At 43.3% G+C, this 18,393-nt stretch overlaps 1 protein-coding gene across 5 annotated transcripts in view; it reads right to left on the reverse strand.

Annotated features, from left to right (window-relative positions):
* Nucleotides 1-18,393, reverse strand: part of RBFOX1 (RNA binding fox-1 homolog 1) — a 2,446,597-nt gene that overhangs the window by 1,255,855 nt on the left and 1,172,349 nt on the right. The window contains exon 1 of one of the 5 annotated variants that reach the window (XM_086375895.1): nt 18,193-18,323. The exons of the other annotated variants lie outside the window; for them this stretch is intronic. The gene's annotated coding sequence lies outside the window, so the exon portion shown is untranslated. Of the gene's footprint in view, nt 1-18,192; nt 18,324-18,393 lie in introns of those variants that run through there. 5 annotated transcript variants of the gene reach the window in all.

Below are 18,393 nucleotides of genomic sequence, written 5' to 3' on the forward strand. Positions count from 1 at the left end.
GATATCACTACTTCCTCTCAGAGAGGTCCCTGCCGCCATGTACACTGCAGATCCAGTCTAGATTTACAGGCCAGGAGTAAAAGGGCAAGTGTCACCTATAACTGCCTATTTATAAATACCAGTGCCAGGGGCCACGCCTCCCCAAATCCCCTGGCCATTTTCGACAAGGCACCCCAGAGTAGCACATAGCTTTCTTGTTAACGTTCCATGGAATCTTTCCCTAAACATACGCTTGTTCTTGCCTTCCACATTTTGCCTTGTCACTGCAACAGATGGCTTTACACTGGAGCATATGAAAATATTAAATACTTTATAAGCCTGGTGGAAATATGAAATGCCTTCAGAGGATGGAAAGCCGCATGATTCATGTAAAGTGGCCACGAGAGATTCTGTTAGAAACAAGTACCTTTAAGTTGTGTTGTCGAGGAGATGTGGGGCCATGAATTCCACATCTTCACTGAAGGGAGACAAATGACTGGGGGCTCAGCTTTCGGTGAGACAGATCTGGGCCACACGGAGAGGCAGAACATCCCGCCAGTGAGAGCTGTGAAATATCGCAGTGTGTAACCAAGGGAGGATTGTGAAATCGACTTCTTAGAGATCTAAAAGCCAGAAGAAACCTCCATCTGTCTGTCTGAGATGGTCGGATAAAGCGAGCTTAGCTCACAGCAGTGAATTGAGAGGCAGTCAAGTCAGCTAGCCATTGTCCTATACCCACAAATCCACGTATCCTTTCTTTGCAGGGACAGTTTGATAGATGCTGACCCAACCTGACACCACCTCATCCAAACCAGAAGGGCTGACCCAGAGATCTGGAAGTGAGGTTCGCATCACAGCTGGTGCTTCAGATGAGGGATTCTCAAGCCAGCCTGCCTAACTCTCAGTGCCACGGATTGTAGCAAAATGGCAAGGGACTGGAGTGCTTTCTGTCTGACTCTTCATCTATAAGTGGGGGTGACGGTGGTACATACCTCCTAAGGATGCTGTGAGGACAAGTGAGTTAGTATACACAACAGGCTTGGTATATAGACTGGCATAAGGTGGATGCTGCATAAATGCTGGATAGTCTCTATATTTAGTCCTCTGCTTATGTAGAAATAAATTCAGATGTGGGTAAGATTTTACATCTTTCCTTTGACTGGTGTGTGTGACTGGAACTCACTTCCAATAGGGACAGCATGTTAATGTTTTCTGTAATCTGTATGGATGTGAGAGTTGGACCATGAGGAAGGCTGAGATCCAAATAATTGATGGTTTTGAACTGTGGTACTGGAGAAGACTCCTGAGAGTCTCTTGGACAGCAAGGAGATCAAACCAGTCAATCCTAAAGGAAATCAACCCTGAATATTCGTTGGAAGTACTGAGGCTGAAGTTGAAGTTGTAATACTTTGGCCACCTGATGTGAAGAGCTGACTCATTGGAAAAGACCCTGATGCTGGGAAAGATTGAGGGCAGGAGGAGAATGGGGCGACAGAGGATGATATGGTTGGATGGCATCACAGACTCAATGGACATGAGTTTGAACAAACTCTGAGAGTTGGTGAAGGACAGGGAAGCCTGGAGTGCTGCAATCCATGGGGTCACAAAGAGTCAGACAGCACTGAGCATTTGAATAAATAATGTGTATGAATTAAAAATTGCCAAAGCCTTCTTCCTGGTATTTGTCCCAGAGCAGTGAGACCCATACTCACACTAAAACGTGCCCAGCAATGTTCACAGCAGCTGTGTTTGTGAGAGCCACACATGGCCCAGATGTCCTTCAACAGGTGAGTGGTTAAACAGACCATGGCACTTAGCAGGTACAGTGGGGTATTACTGAGCAGTGAAAAAGAACAAATGATTGATGGGCTCAGTCATTCAGATAAAACTCCAGGGAATGATGGTGCTGGAGTTAGCCAACCCCCAAAAGTTAAACATGATACATACATGCAATGGAATATTACACAGCCATTAAAAAGAATGGACTAATTTGATCTGCAGCAACAGGGATAAACCTAGAGATTGTCATACTGAGTGCATTAAGCCATAAGAGAAAGAGAAATATTGTATGATGCTACTTACATGTGGAATTCAAAAAGAAATGAGACAAATGAACTTATTTACAAAACAGACTCACAGACTTAGAGAACAAACTTATGGTTGCTGGGAGAAAATGATGGGGAAAGGATAATCAGGGAGTTTGGGATGGACAGGTACCCACTGCTATATTTAAATGGATAACCAGCACAGACCTACAGTATAGCACAGGCAACTCTGCTCAGTGTTATGTGACAGTCTGGATGGGAGGGGCATTTGGGGGAGAATGCTGCTAAGTCTCGTCAGTCATGTCCGACTCTGTGCGACCCTATAGACGGCAGCCCAACAGGCTCCTCTGTCCCTGGGATTCTCCAGGCAAGAACACTGGAGTGGGTTGCCATTTCCTTCTCCAATGCATGAAAGTGAAAAGTGAAAGTGAAGTTGCTCAGTCGTGTCCGACTCTTAGCGACCCCATGGACTGTAGCCTACCTGGCTCCCCCGTCCATGGGATTCTCCAGGCAAGAGTACTGGAGTGGGGTGCCATTGCCTTCTCCTTGGGGGAGAATGGATACAGGTATATGTATGGGTGAGTCACTTTGCTATTCACCTGAAACTGTCACAACATTGTTAATCGGCTATATTCCAATGTAAAATAAAAAGTTGAAAAAATAAATTTGTGTGATTTCACTTCTATAATGTGTTTGAAATGACAGGGTTTTAGAAGTGGAGGACAGAGCAGTGTGGACAGAGGCTAGGAACGGGAGCGGGTGCTGGTGAGTGGAGGTGGATGTGAGTATCAACAGGAATCTTAGGACAGACATGCTCAGTATCTCATCTGTGGCGGTGGATCCCCAAACCTATGCCCACAATAAATTTGTGTATGATGAAGTGCACACATACAAATGAGCACAAGGCAATCTGGGAAAATCCGAGCAGTATCAGTGGGTTGCACTGCGGCAACATCAGTATCTCAGGTGAGACGTGATACATAGTTTTGCAAAATATTCCCATGGCAGGGGAGAAACAGGGTAAAGCCTACAAGAGATCTCTCTGTATTATTTCTCCCAACTGCATGTGAATCTAGTAAATCAGAGTCTACTAAACAAAAGTTTCAAAGCTAAAGCCTAAACGAAGGTGAAGAGTCAAGATTTTCAGTACACGAGGGTGATGGCCACCCTCCTCTCTCTATTTCCCAGAATGAAGGAAACACTGCTCAGTGAGCTGCCCTGCATCTCTGTGGATGCAATGCAAAAGTACTTAATAAATACAAAGATTTCTTTTTCCTATTTAATGATGCCAACATTGCAGTGCTTAGCTCTAGGTTTTGTGTATTCAGTCGGCACCTTTAAAAGGCATGGAGGTCCACCGAGTGGAGTGCCCGGGTTTCTGAACCAATCTGAACAGCGCCAGCTTTTCTCTGAAGTGTTTTATTATTCCAAGTCGGGCCTACTGCATCTCCCAAGGTATGAAGTTCAGTTCGAGATAAAAATATTTTATCTGCCCTTACAGCAAATTGAAAGGCTTTAGAAAGGGTTTTGTTATTGCAGTGTTTTCATAAATATATAGTAAACATCTTTCACAGTGGGAAATTCAGCACAAAATACAATTTTCATACACAGTCATTCATGCGGCTGGCACAGGAAGATGAAATGACCCAGAGATGAATAAAAAAATAATAGTATACAACTTTGAGCGGCCCACAGTCCCCGACAGACACACACAGCCGGGAGGATAAAGATCATGATTTTGCCGTGCCTCCGATGAATGACAAGGGTCTGCAGCACCCGGGGAATTTCGTTTTCCTCTGTGGCCAAACCATTAGGCTTAAAAAAGTAGCTTTGTCATTTTCAGAAATTTGCCAGCAGCCAACCACCCTATTTCAGAGCACAAAACGACCCCAAATCTTAGCCAGGACATAATTTTTAACTCGAGCGATTTTTAGGCTTACCTGCTTTTAAGTCTCTCTTACACACATTTTCAAAGCAATTTGGGTTGCCTGTGTCCAACACAGGATATCTAGGTTGACATCTAAGTGGATGGACATCAGCTTGGGCGTGAGGGGTCCATCAGAGCTTGTTTGCAAAAATGGAGGCTCTTTTCTGTTTTTTGTTTTCTAACTGAAGTGTATTTAATTATCAAAGCAGAGGATGTTTGTTGAAGATCAAAAGGAATCACAGTATAATCTTTTTAACAGCTTCACTGAGGTACAATTTTTAAATAATTTCATTTATTTATGATTTGTTTTTAGCCGTGCTGGGTCTTCGCTGCTGCGTGGGCTACTCTTAGCAGCACGTCGTGCTGCGGTGTTGTAGTGCGGGGGCTTCTCGATGTGGGGGCTTCTCTTGTTGCGGAGCCTGGGCTCCAGCGTGCACAGGCTTCGCTGCTTGAGGCTCACAGGCTGGGGAGTTGTGGCTCCCGGGCCGTAGGGCACAGACAGGCTCAGTAGTTGTGGCGCATGCGCTTAGCTCTGCAGCATGTGGGGTCTTCCCGGGCCAGGGATGGAACCCGAGTCTCCTGGGTTGGTAGGTGGGTTCTTTACCACTGAGCCACCAGGGAAGCCCTGAGGTACAACTGATAGACAAAAACCCCTGCACATCTCATGGGGACAATGCAATGAGTTTGGATACAGACCCACACAGGTCTATATATCACACACGTGGATGTATGGTGTATCATACATCCACCTGTGTGATACCATCACCACAACCAAGGTAACAGACACACTCATGACCTCCAAAGGCTTCCTAGTGTCCTGTGTGTGTGTGTGTGTGTGTTTTTATATGCAATTATATGAACACTTAACCATGGGCTCCATCTACCCTCTTAACCAGCTGTTAAGAGCACCATAACCACAGGCACGAGGGTGCACGGCAGGTCTCTAGAACGGATCCATCTTGCATAACTTTAAAAGCAAAACTTGGGCTCCTCTCCTGCTCCCTTCTCAGTCAAGCTCCATGGAAACCACAAAGGTCACCCTCCCTCCTTCTCAACCCCTTAGTTATCTGCTGTAATTTCATCCTGTGTAGACAAACACAGTGTGTGTATGTGTGTGTGTGTGTTTTCAAAAACGTATTTATTTATTGGTGTGCTGGGTCTTCACTGCTATGCACAGACTTTCTCGAGTTGCAGCGTGCGGGGCTACCCTCCAGATGCAGTGCTCAGGCTTCTCTGGCTGCAGCAGAGGGGCTCAGTAGTTGTGGGGCACGGGCTGAGTTGCTCTGCAGCATGTGGAATCTTCCCTGATCAGGGACTGAACCCGTGTCCCCTGCATTGGCAGGAGGATTCTTAACCATCAGACCACCAGGGAAGTCCCAAGTGTGTTTTCTCACTGAGTTTTCCTAACACAGGTCTGGCTCTTGGGTTCTTCCCCTAGTCCTGCAGACACCGTCTCAGGCCCATGAGGATCCTCTTCACTCCCTGAATGTTTCCCGGCTTCTTACCCTCCATCATTAGGCATTTTTTTTGCTCCAATTTTTCTTCCTTCTCTGCTCCAGTTGAGCAATTTGCACCTTGGCCAACTTGAAAAGTGAAAGTGAAAATACATAAACCCAAGAGATGGACATGCTGGGCAGATGAATATGCACTTTGTTTTTAAATAAGAATTTCTAAATTGTCTTCCATAGAAAAATGTACCACTCCACACTCTCTCCAACATTCTACAAAATGCCTATGTCATCAAATATGGTAATTTCCAATATGATATGTGAATCGTTGATATATACAGATAAAACTTTCCACATATGTATACAAAGCACACGTATATGTATATGTGAACATATTTTCATTTATTTATTGGTATTTATATTTATTGTTATGGATATTTTTTCCAATCTTCCTTCTGAGTGATTAGTTGGTCAGTCTATGTATTCATCCATCCACCTATCTACCCACCCATCCATCCATCCATCCATCCACCTATCCACCCATCCACCCACCCACACATCTATCCATCCATCCACCCATCCACCCACCCACACATCTATCCATCCATCCACCCATTCATCCACTTATCCATCTATCCATCCATCCATCCATCCATGCACCCACCCACCCATTCATAATCCACCCACCCACCCACCCATCCATCCACCCACCCACCCATCTATCCATCCATCCACCCATTCATCCACTTATCCATCTATCCATCCATCTACCTCTCCACCCACCCACCCATCTATCCATCCATCCACCTATCCACTCATCCACCCACCCACACATCTATCCATCCATCCACCCATCCACACATCTATCCATCCATCCACCCATCCATCCATCCATCCATCCACCTATCCACCCATCCACCCACCCACCCATCTATCCATCCAACCATCCATTCATCCACTTATCCATCTATCCATCCATCCATCCATCCACCTATCCACCCATCCACCCACCCACACATCTATCCATCCATCCACCCATCCACACATCTATCCATCCATCCACCCATCCATCCATCCATCCATCCATCCACCTATCCACCCATCCACCCATCTATCCATCCAACCATCCATTCATCCACTTATCCATCTATCCATCCATCCATCCATCCATGCACCCACCCACCCATCCATACATCCACCCACCCACCCACCCATCTATCCATCCATCCACCCATTTATCCACTTATCCATCTGTCCATCCATCCATCCATCCACCCAGCCATTCATCCATCCACATATTCCACTACAATTATAAGCAGGTTAGTCCTAATAAAAGAACTGCAAGGACTCCCTAGGGTTAACCAAATCTGATCTATGTCAGATCAGTTTTCACTAATGTAAGAACAAAGGTCCCTAAGGCTTTGAGTCAAAGGGCCAAAATAGTCTTTGAAGTCATAAGATTTCAAATATGACTACAAATCCAACTCATGGTTGGTAACCCTAGAAAAGTCACATCAAGCCTCAGTCTTTCCTTCTGAAAAATGGGTTTAATAAGAGCTGCTGCTGCTGCTAAGTCACTTCAGTTGTGTCCGACTCTGTGGACCCCATAGACAGCAGCCCACCAGGCTCCCCTGTCCCTGGGATTCTCCAGGCAAGAACACTGGAGTGGCTTGCCATTTCCTTCTCCAATGCATGAAAGTGAAAAGTGAAAGTGAAGTCTCTCAGTCGTGTCTGATTCTTTACAACCCCATGGACTGCAGCCCACCAGGCTCCTCCGTCCATGGGATTCTACAGGCAAGAGTACTGGAGTAGGGTGCCATTGCACCTGATTCCTAAAGTTGTTGGGAGTATTCAGTTCAATAATATGTATCCAGGAGATAACACAATGCAAGGCTTACACAAAGGCTCCCCAGGTTGAGCTAGTGGTAAAGAACACATGTGCCAGTGCAGGAGACATAAGAGACGCAGGTTCAGTCACTGGGTTGGGAAGACCCTCTGGAGGAAGGCATGGCAACCCACTCCAGTATTCTTGAGTGCAGAATCCCCATGGACATAGGAGCCTGGTGGGCTACAGTCTTTAGGGTCGCAAAAAGTCGGACACAACTGAAGGAACTTGGCATGCATGCACACATGTGGCTTATGCAAACACTCAATACACAGGATCAGTACCCATGACAATAATAAAGAATTTTCTATATATCGAGCAGTTTCCTAGTACATTACAACACAACCTGGCTTCTTTTTCTATTAGCAGTTGAAGCCTGAACCACTTATAACACTGATGATCCTCTATATTTATATTTTTAACGTCTCTGGGCAAACTTTGTAATGGGCTCGGCAGAAACCCATTACCCCTTGTTGGATGCTCTCTTAATGGCATACAAAGTTTACCACCGGCTGTCTTTATTTTTAAAAGCAGATTCACATTAAATGTGGAAATATGTTAGAAACCAATTCCACTGGATATGGAATGAAAATGACTCTTTTAAATCCAATTTCCTATTGTGTGCTTCTTTTAGTCAATTAACCAAGATATATGTATTTTAGCACCATAGACAAAGAGACAACACTTACAGAACCTTATCAGAGAGTCTTAGCTATGGGAGTTTATCCCTGTTTATTCGCTGTTGAACAACAAATTCTGGCTTAATGTCAAACTCTTTCCTGAATCAACACTTTTTTTAGATGGAAAAGGTATTCCATAAAAGCCAAATCGATGAACTGTATTTAAAAAAAAAAAAAAGGAAATGTGACAGTAATGGATGCAACGTGAGTCTTTTGACACTTCTGAAATGGATTCACTTCTTGCCTCTCATGTAAATTTGAGTTCATTGGGCCTGAAATAGACAGGAAGGACTAAAACGGTTTCCGCATCTACCGCAGTTCCTGGAATGTTTCAGCGGTGGCGGAGGGTGGCTCAAGAGCCCCTGTGCATGGTTTTGGTATTTCTGGATGGCCAGGCTAAAGCTGTTCAAGAGCGCTGAGCCTTTCTTCCTCATATTCAGAAATCTGCGCCTTGCCTCATGTAAACTGCAGCCCATTGTCGTGGCTCAGGATCTTCAGGTTTTCCACGGGGTAATGCAGAGTGAGTTATGTTCCACCACCCGAATACTGGGAAGCTTGGCTCAGAAGCCTGAGAAGGCTGCTGGCATAGAACTGTCATCTGTCATCAGCGGTTCCCACGGCCACCACCTCCTCTTCCCCCAGTATTTTCCCGTTCAAGATAGGAGATGCTTCCTTTTAAAGTATACACCCATATATAACCTTGACAAGAGACGTTTTAAAACATAAAGTCTTTCCTCCATGTATTCATTCATTTATTCAACTGAAATTGATGGAGATTCTCTACTCCCATCTTGTTTTTTCTGAACTCTCTGTGTATTGTATGTTTAATCATAGACTTGCAAGATCATGTCTCTTCTAACGCAGAATAAAGTATGCTAAATTGGCACTTCTATTTAAACATCTACTCAAATTGTTTTTCTCTTCATAGGTTTTACTACATGCTGGAAATTCAACAGAGCGAGAAATGGGCAGGGTCATTCCCACAGTCTAAATGACAAAGGCTGATTGGCTTTAGCAAGATCAAGTTGGGAATCAATGTACCCACATCCACCATATCCCACTTGGTATGGACCATACGGGATGTCACAGAACACGTTCAAAGGGCCAGGAAACCAAAATGTAAAGTTTCTTGAGGGGATCAGTCATCTTGTAAGTTATGGCCTATGAGTACTATGTTTTCAGTAGTATAAATAAATAATGAAGAGAACCCACAAGTCCTTGTGACACTGGAAAACCGCACATTTGGAAGTATCTAAATAGTGAAAAATAAAACTATACACATTACCACTCACTCTCATTCAGAAACGGTTATTTGTTGCCTAACCAATCTGAAATGAAACTTAAAAAATATCTTCTGTTTCAAAACTCATGAAGATGCTACCAAAACAGCTGTGCTTCTACCCATTTAAAAGCTCAAATTCTTTTTTTTAATATAAATTTATTTATTTTAATTGGAGGCTAATTACTTTATGATATTGTATTGGTTTTGCCATACATTGACATGCATCCACCACGGGTGTACACGTGTTCCCCATCCTGAACCCCCCTCCCACCTCCCTCCCCATCCCATCCCTCTGGGTCATCCCAGTGCACCAGCCCCGAGCATCCTGTATCATGCATCGAACCTGGACTGGTGATTCATTTCACATATGATATTATACATGTTTCAATGCCATTCTCCCAAATCATCCCACCCTCGCCCTCTCCCACGGAGTCCAAAAGACTGTTCTATACATCTGTGTCTCTTTTGCTGTCTCGCATACAGGGTTATCGTTACCATCTTTATAAATTCCATATATATGATTAGTATACTGTTTTGGTGTTTTTCTTTCTGGCTTACTTCACTCTGTATAATAGGCTCCAGGTTCATCCACCTCATTAGAACTGATTCAAATGTATTCTTTTTAATGGCTGAGTAATACTCCATTGTGTATATGTACCACAGCTTTCTTATCCATTCATCTGCTGATGGACATCTAGGTTGCTTCCATGTCCTGGCTATTATAAATAGTACTGCGATGAACATTGGGGTACACGTGTCTCTTTCAATTCTGGTTTCCTCGGTGTGTATGCCCAGCAGTGGGATAGCTGGGTCATAAGGTAGTTCTATCTCCAGTATTCTATGGAATCTCCACACTGTTCTCCACAGGGGCTGTACTAGTTTGCATTCCCACCAATAGTGTAAGAGGGTTCCCTTTTCTCCACACCCTCTCCAGCATTTATTGTAAAAGCTCAAATTCTTAAAGGGCTTGGCAAAGCGGTTAAGAGCAGAGACGGTGGAGTATAACTCCTAGCCCTGTAACTTACAACCTGTGTGACCTTGAGCAAATTACTCAGCTTCTCTGGATCTTGGTTTTCTCCTCTATAATAAGTTGTTGTTGTTTATTTGCTAAGTGTTGTGTGACTCTTTTGTGACCCCATGGACTGCAGCTCATCAGGCTCCTCTGTCCATGGGATTTCCCAGGCAAGAATACTGGAGTGGGTTGCCATTTCCTTCTCCAGAGGATCTTCCCAACCTAGGGATCGAATCCACATCTCCTTCTTAGAAGACAGGTTCTTTACCACTGAGCCACCAGGGAGACTCATCTATAAAAAGTAGATAATAATAATAATATGAAACATGCGGGCTTGTCTTCAGAATTAAGTGAATCAATATTTTAAAGCATTTATAATAGTACCGCTGCTGCTGCTGCTGCTAAGTCACTAAAGTGGTGTCCGACTCTGTGCTGCTGCTGCTACTGCTAAGTTGCTTCAGTCGTGTCTGACTGTGCAGTCCCACAGACACCAGCCCACCAGGCTCCCCCATCCCCGGGATTCTCCAGGCAAGAACACTAGAGTGGGTTGCCATTTCCTTCTCCAGTGCATGAAAGTGAAAGTGAAGTCGCTCAGTCGTGTCCGACTCTTAGCGACCCCATGGACTGCAGCCTACCAGGCTCCTCTGTCCATGGGATTTTCCAGGCAAGAGTACTGGAGTGGGGTGCCATTGCTTTCATGCAAAACACAGTTAAAGTGTTTATTAAATAAATAAGCAAATAAACCTACGTGCCACACTTAAAGATAAGGAGAAAATAACCATGCTTGAATGCCAAGGGGAAGCAGGAAGGTTCTTAGAATTACTGTTGCATGACTCATTTAGTGATGCTGCCTTTCTCTTCTCTTGACATCAGCACTGGAGAAAGAAATCTCATTTCAGAGCCGTTGTTGGAGGTAACGCTGAGCACATGGGGGAAAATCAGGTACTTCAATCACAATGACCTGTGTCATCTTTATAAAGGAAAGATGCTTGGAATAGGCAGCTATAAAATTTTAAAGTCAAATTGTAAGAAAATACAGACCTTCTGACTTTGCATCGTGATCTTATTCACAGTGTCCAACCGGAGATTCAAAAAGTTTAATAACTGAAATTCACTTATCTACTGTCTTGAAAAATCAGGCCATGTGTATATTAGTCATAGCATCACTGATATTGCCAAGGGCAGGATTTCTCGGCCTCCCCACTGCTGGCATTATGGTCCAGATAATTTTTTGTTGTTTCAGGGAGGGGGAAGACACTATCCTGTGTATTCTAGAATGTTTAGCATCATCCCTGGGACGTTTAGCAAGATCTATTCTCTACAAAACAGATATCAGTAGCAGCCCTCACCCAAACGCAACTACCAAAACTCTTTCCAGTGTGCGGCCAAATGTTGGGTCATATGGTAGCTCTATTTTTAGTTGTTTGAGGAGCCTCCCTACCGTTCTCCATAGTGGCTGCACCAACTTACATTCCTACCAACAGTGCAGGAGGGTTTCCTTTTCTTCATACCCTCTCCAGCATTTGTAGATTTTTTTTTTTTTTGATGATGGCCATTCTGACCCATGAGAGGTGACAGATACCTCATTGGAGTTTTGATCTGAATTTCTCTAATAATTACTGATGTTGAGCATCTTTTCATGTATCTGTTGGCCATCTGTATGCCTTCTTTGGAGAAACATCTATTTAAGTCTTCCGCCCAGTTTTTTTTTTTTTTTTCATTTTTTTTATTGATCTGCATGAGCTGTTTATATATTTTTATTAATCCCTTGTTGCTTGCTTTATTTGCAAGCATTTTCTCCCATTCTGAGGTCTGTGTTTTTATTTTGTCCTTTGAGGGGATGGGAGTGAAAAAAATTGCTCCTGGTTGAGAACCACTGGCCTAAGGCATTGGCCAAGTACCTGTTTTGTATTTCTTCCTGAATTCAGAGAGTTCATTTCAGGTGTGTCTTGGGATACTGAAGCCAGAAAAATCTGGATTTGAATTGCATGTTCTAATCATGAAAAGTCTTGAACATGGCTTCTCCATATCTACCTTAGGTATAGTCATAACTACCTTGAAGAATGGTAGTAAGGACCAGAAAAGTTACGCTAGAACTCCCAGCCCTATGCTTGACGTGAAGAAGCCATGGGGGTGCAGGGGAGGGGAGCACTGCTAAATTCCTGTAAGGATGGATGTGTTGATACATGGTCCACCCCTCACCCTCCTTATCAGTCAAAAAAGAGGAAGTCTCTATTTATATAGGCAAATAAAATACAATAAATACAACTGGTCCTTCCATTACATTAGCAAAGGAGAAACTGGATTTCCTCATAAGCAGAGATTTCAATAAAACAACAGAGAAATGTATTATGTAGCAACTGCAGACAAATTATCATGAAGCATCACTGTGAACAAAGGTAGTGGAGGTGATGGAATTCCAGCTGAGTTATTTCAAATCCTAAAAGATGATGCTGTGAAAGTGCTGCACTCAATATGCCAGCACATTTGGAAAACTCAGCAGTGGCCACAGGACTGGAAAAGATCAGTTTTCATTCCAATCCCAAAGAAAGGTAATGCCAAAGAATGCTCAAACTACAGCACAATTGCACTCATCTCACACACTAGTAAAGAAATGCTCAAAATTGTCCAAGCCAGGCTTCAACAGTACATGAACCATGGAGTTCCAGATGTTCAAGCTGGATTTCGAAAAGGCAGAGGAACCAGAGATCAAATTGCCAACATCCATTGTATCATTGAAAAAGCAAAAGAGTTCCAAAAAACATCTACTTCTGCTTTATTGACTACGCTAAAGCCTTTGACTGTGTGGATCACAACAAACTCAGGAAAATTCTCCAACAGATGGGAATGCCAGACCACCTTACATGCTTCCTAAGAAATCTGTATGCAGGTCAAGAAGCAACACTTAGAACCAGACATGGAACAACAAACTGGTTCAAAATTGGGAAAGGAATATGTCAAGGCTGTATATCGTCACTTATATGCAGAGTACATCATGCAAAATGCTGGGCTGGATGAAGCACAAGCTGGAATCAAGATTGCTGGGAGAAATATCAGTAACATCAGATACACAGATGACACTGCCCTTATGGGGGAAAGCAAAGAGGAACTGAAGAGCCTCTTGATGAAAGTGAAAGAGGAGAGTGAAAAAGTTGGCTTAAAACTCAACATTCAGAAAACTAAGATCATGGCATCCGGTCCCATCACTTCATTGCAAATAGATGGGGAAACAATGGAAACAGCAAGAGACTTTATTTGGGTGGGCTCAAAATCACTGCAGATGGTGATTGTAGCCATGAAATTAAAAGACGCTTGCTCCTTGGAAGAAAAGCTATGACCAACCTAGATAGCATATTAAAAAGCAGAGACATTACTTTGTCAACAAAGGTCCATCTAGTCAAAGCAATGGTTTTCCCAGTAGTTATGTATGGACGTGAGAGTTGGACTATAAAGAAAGCTGAGCACCAAAGAAATAATGCTTTAGAACAGTGGTGTTGGAGAAGGCTCTTGAGAGTCCCTTGGACTGCAAGGAGATCCAACTAGTCAATCCTAAAGGAACTCAGTCCTGAATATTCATTGGAAGGACTGATGCTGAAGCTGAAACTCCAATACTTTGTCCACCTGATGTGAAGAACTGACTCATTGGGAAAAACCTTGATGCTGGGCAAGATTGAAGGCGGGCAGGATGAAAAGGGGATGAGGATGAGATGGTTGGATGGCATCACTGACTCGATGGATAAGAGTTGGAGTAAGCTCAAGGAGTTTCTGAGGGACAGGGAAGCCTGGTGTGCTGCAGTCCATGGGGTTGCAAAGAGTCGGACATGGCTGAGTGACTGAACTGAACCCCATTCTGCATCCTGTCTTCCCGAATGCCTCAGTGGTCAAGAATCTGCCTGCAATGCAGGAGATGCAGGAAACATTGGTTCGATCCCTGGATTGGAAAGATCTCCTGGAAAAAAGGCATGGAAACCCACTCCAGTATTCTTGCCTGGAGAATCCCATTGACAGAGGAGCCTGGTGGGCTACCGTCCAGAGGGTCGCAAACATTCGGACACAACTGAAGCAACTGAACATACACACCATAACCCCAAACTGCAGGGAATTCAGGGTGGCTAATTGTGACCACTAATCCATCAGTAAAAAAAAAAAGGGGCCCATTTTAAAGAACAGTGAGCTTTGGTAATCAGATAAACAAGAATCCAGAATTCTAGATTCACGCCTATAAAACTAGAGAAAAAGGAATAAGTGCGCCCACCATTGCAGAGGGAAAGAAGCATCTCACTGTCAACCTTAGCACGTGGATGCACTATTTTTGCTACAATTATATCACTTCTCAAAAAGCCTTCTCTGGCCTGCCTGACGTTTGAACCAGCTGAAAGATCATTCCCCACCGATTACTGTGAGGGAACTAATAACTGTTCTTGCTTTCCTTTAAACCCAACTGAAATTTTCTGAGAAGTTGCAAATAGAAAATTGTGTTAAGAACATGCCATTGATCCTATTTACATTCGCTACATCAAAGCATCAAGACATCACAAGCCAATGTGAAACGGGGACCTTTCAATACCCTACAGGTTATGCAAACACCTAACCGGAAAGAACACTTTGAAATTTTTATGGAGCAGGAAAAATTGGAAGTGTATTAATCTAGGCAGTGAAATTGAGCTTTTTGTCATTTTTAATTGCTTGAATTCATAACCTAGTTTTGCTGAATCAAAAGCGAGTTGCTATAGCTGACACAAGCTGTTTCAGCTTTTTGGGCACATGCGCACGCACACACACACACACACACGCACACATGCAAGCCCCACAAGTTTTCATATAAACTTTGTATCTATTAATAAAAAAAAAAAAAACTACTGGAAATTGTTTGGAATATTATAGTAACTGAATAATTAACAATAAAGATTTCTAAGTAGAGCGCTGTGTGTTAAAAGCTGACTTTTAAAGATTTCTTTCTTTCTGTATCATGCAAACGGGGGAGTGGGGAGAACAGGGATGCCAAGCCATCAGGATTGTGATTTTGTTGCATATGATTTAATTCAAATGCATAATTTAAAATCTCTTCATGCCTTTATCTGCTCCTGTTTGCTATTGCTCATAATGTATGTAAACACTCAATTCTGGGAGAAAATGAAGGAAAATAAACGGAAGGACAGAGGCGTCCACCCACAAATATATACAAAGATCAAATGTGTCACAACCTCCTGAAGGTTTCAGACCCACAACCCAAAGTGTGCAAGTGCAAAACTCTTGAAGGGTCCATGGTTTTCTTCCCTATTTGTTTTTGTGTTTGTCAGAAAAATCAACACAGGATGGGGATCAAAGTCTCATAAAAGGCCTTTCATTTTAATTCCATTAGAATTACTCTCGGAGAACTTAACTGTGATCACTTAAGAGACTAACTCATGTGACATTTTAAAAACAGAGCTAAAATGAAGTGTAAACAAAGGCTTAATTAATACTAACAAGGTTTCATCATTATTTCATAAATGTCCTACCTCGTTTGGACTATGCTCCATTTCTCTGGTTCTGCAACTCTGCCCAAAATCTAACAGAAAATTTGTAAGTCTAGCCAGGAAAAAAAAAAAGACCAAACTGTCTCACACTAAACATTGTAATAGTTATTTGGCTCCAGACTGACCCACCCAACCAGATTCTCTGTAGAGAAAATGGTAAGGATTGCATACTCTGATTTTCATGTCATGCTCTCAAAATACAGCTATATATTCTCAATGTCTCACAACTATAATTTATAGGAAGGCAATTGTCGCCAAATGCCCTTTGACCTAAAATCTACTTCGACTTTTGTGTCATACTTATGGGAGAGATCATGGGAAAAAGAAAAAAAAATTGGAAAAAAGAATGACACTATTTTTGTGATACTTTAAAAAGCTGGCACGTAAGTCAAGGCTCATGACTATTTCTACTAAGTTCAAGTAAATACAGATTAAAATGAATCCAGATTCTAAACTTTGGTGAGGTTGTAGAGAAAACAGAAGTTTGAGGGGCAAGTTTAAAAGAGACAAATGTAAAAATATGCTTACCCCAATAAAGTTAGGTGGCAAAGTGCAGGGTTGTAAAAATCTATCCTTCGGTGATAACAGAGACAAGATTAAGCTCTGTTCATGTAAAGTAAAGGCCTTCTCCAAGTGTTTAACTGGTTAAAATGAAATGACAAGAAAAGTTTGAATATTCACTTTCTAAATATGTGGATTGTCTGATATTAATTAATCCTTGCACAGGAGCAGAGAATACAGATAAAGAAAAATCAGGTGCTGGTGATGATCCTTCAGGGTGCAAAACATTGGTTAAGATAAAAATGTAGTGGGAGAAGATAAAGGAAAATTTGTTCTGTTTTCCAGGTATGAAACTTAAGAAAAGGTAGATGAAAAGAAATACAGGTGGATGGGGAGGGAAAAACAGGAGTGGAGAGAAAGAAAGGTGGACCGGAGGGAGGGAGGGAGAGAGGAAAGAAGGAAAAAGAAGGATGAATCAGACAGGGCAAGAGGAAAGCTTCCCCCATTGGTGATACTTCCTCCGACTCTTCAGAGAAGCAATTTTCTCTTCCTAATAATCTGCGAATATTCTAATACAGAAGGAAGCACCAGCGTGTGTAGAGAGTGTGAGTGGGCAGACAAAAGTTGAAATATCCTGCTTCTTTTAAGAAAATCATGACTGCTGCCCGCACTGCCTGGGAACATCAGTGGTAAACAGCTGTCAGCGGCTGACGTGAGTTTTCTTACTTCACAAACAACCCTCTGGAAACTTAATCACAGCAAACCACAAAGGCAAGTTACTCCATATCGCAAACACATCTACACTCACGCCCTTCGGATTTTTGAAGATACGTTCAGATCAAAATTATGAAACTCGGTTGAGAAAGATTTTATGGTCTTAAACCAAACATTTACTGCCCAGCTACCCCCCCAAAAGGATTACACAATCATTTTCGACTGCTTTCATTATAAGCCACATTCATTTCCCTGTGACCAAAATTAAAACCGCATAAACAATGAGTAAATTATGAGCTATGGAAAGATACTCACAAAGTGACTGGTTTCACAGATAATTTAATGAACACTTCACTAAGATGAGGCTGCCAGCATAACTTTTGGATTCAGAATTCCCCTTGGGCCCCTCTTGAGAGGGAGGGGGGCTTAGCTCTTTTGTTAACAGAAATAAATAACACCAGTTTCATTCTAATCTGAAAATAAATGGCCAGAGAGATTGGCTGAGCCCTAGGATTCTAGGTGATCCTACCAGGATGACAAATATCAGATTCAACACTTGGCGTGTTTTTTTTTTTTTTTTTTTAATGCTTGACAGTAAATTCCATCACTTTGGAAGGCAAGGTACATTTCCCCCATTTGATCTCTCAAGAAGGATGACTCTTGTTTCATTTAATAAAACGGTCCAGAGCCTACTTCTTCAGTCCAAGCCTTTTTGGTATTGTCAATTTACTCCCTCTTCCCTGGGAATCCGGAAAGGCAGAGAGGAGAGAGTACCCAGTGTAGACATGTCTGCACAAACGTGAAATTCATCCCCCTCCCCCCACCACACACACACATGCCCCCTCGGATCGTGAGCGCGCCAACTTTCCCAAGGCACGGCCCATCTGGCCAGTCATTTCAGAAACCTCACATTTGAAGAAGCGCGCAGCTCCTGCAAAACCCCTGCTAGCCTATTGGGACTTACACACCTTCTCTTATAAACGCTTATTCATCTCTGGAAATAAAGTTAAACGGAGCCAATGAGCATGGGCAATGAAGTTCCCCCGCTAACTTCTACTCCGTCCAGAAAATCCATTCATCTCGGGGCTCCCCGGGTTGCTCCGAACGCCCCTCGCCCCCTCCAGGCGATTGGCGCCCCTGGGTGCGCCCCGGGACGCACCCAAGCCCAGCCTCCCGGGTCCTCCGGCTGGCGTTACCTACCGGGTCTCATTCACGCACGGCGAAGGCATCCACAGCCTTCCATCTCGGCTCCGGTGTGCCCGGCTTCCCTCCGCCGCCGGGTCCCTATTCTAAATCGGCAGCCCCTGGGGCGCACACGCCGCCACCCTCTCTGCACGAACGTTGGACAGCGGCTGACGGCGGCTCCCCTGCCACAGGCAGCCCAAAATGTCAATTTGCACA

Source organism: Bos grunniens, chromosome 25, assembly GCF_055505025.1.
Source record: "Bos grunniens cultivar Pamir isolate PY7600 chromosome 25, Bosgru_T2T1.0, whole genome shotgun sequence".
Taxonomy (NCBI): Eukaryota; Metazoa; Chordata; class Mammalia; order Artiodactyla; family Bovidae; genus Bos; species Bos grunniens.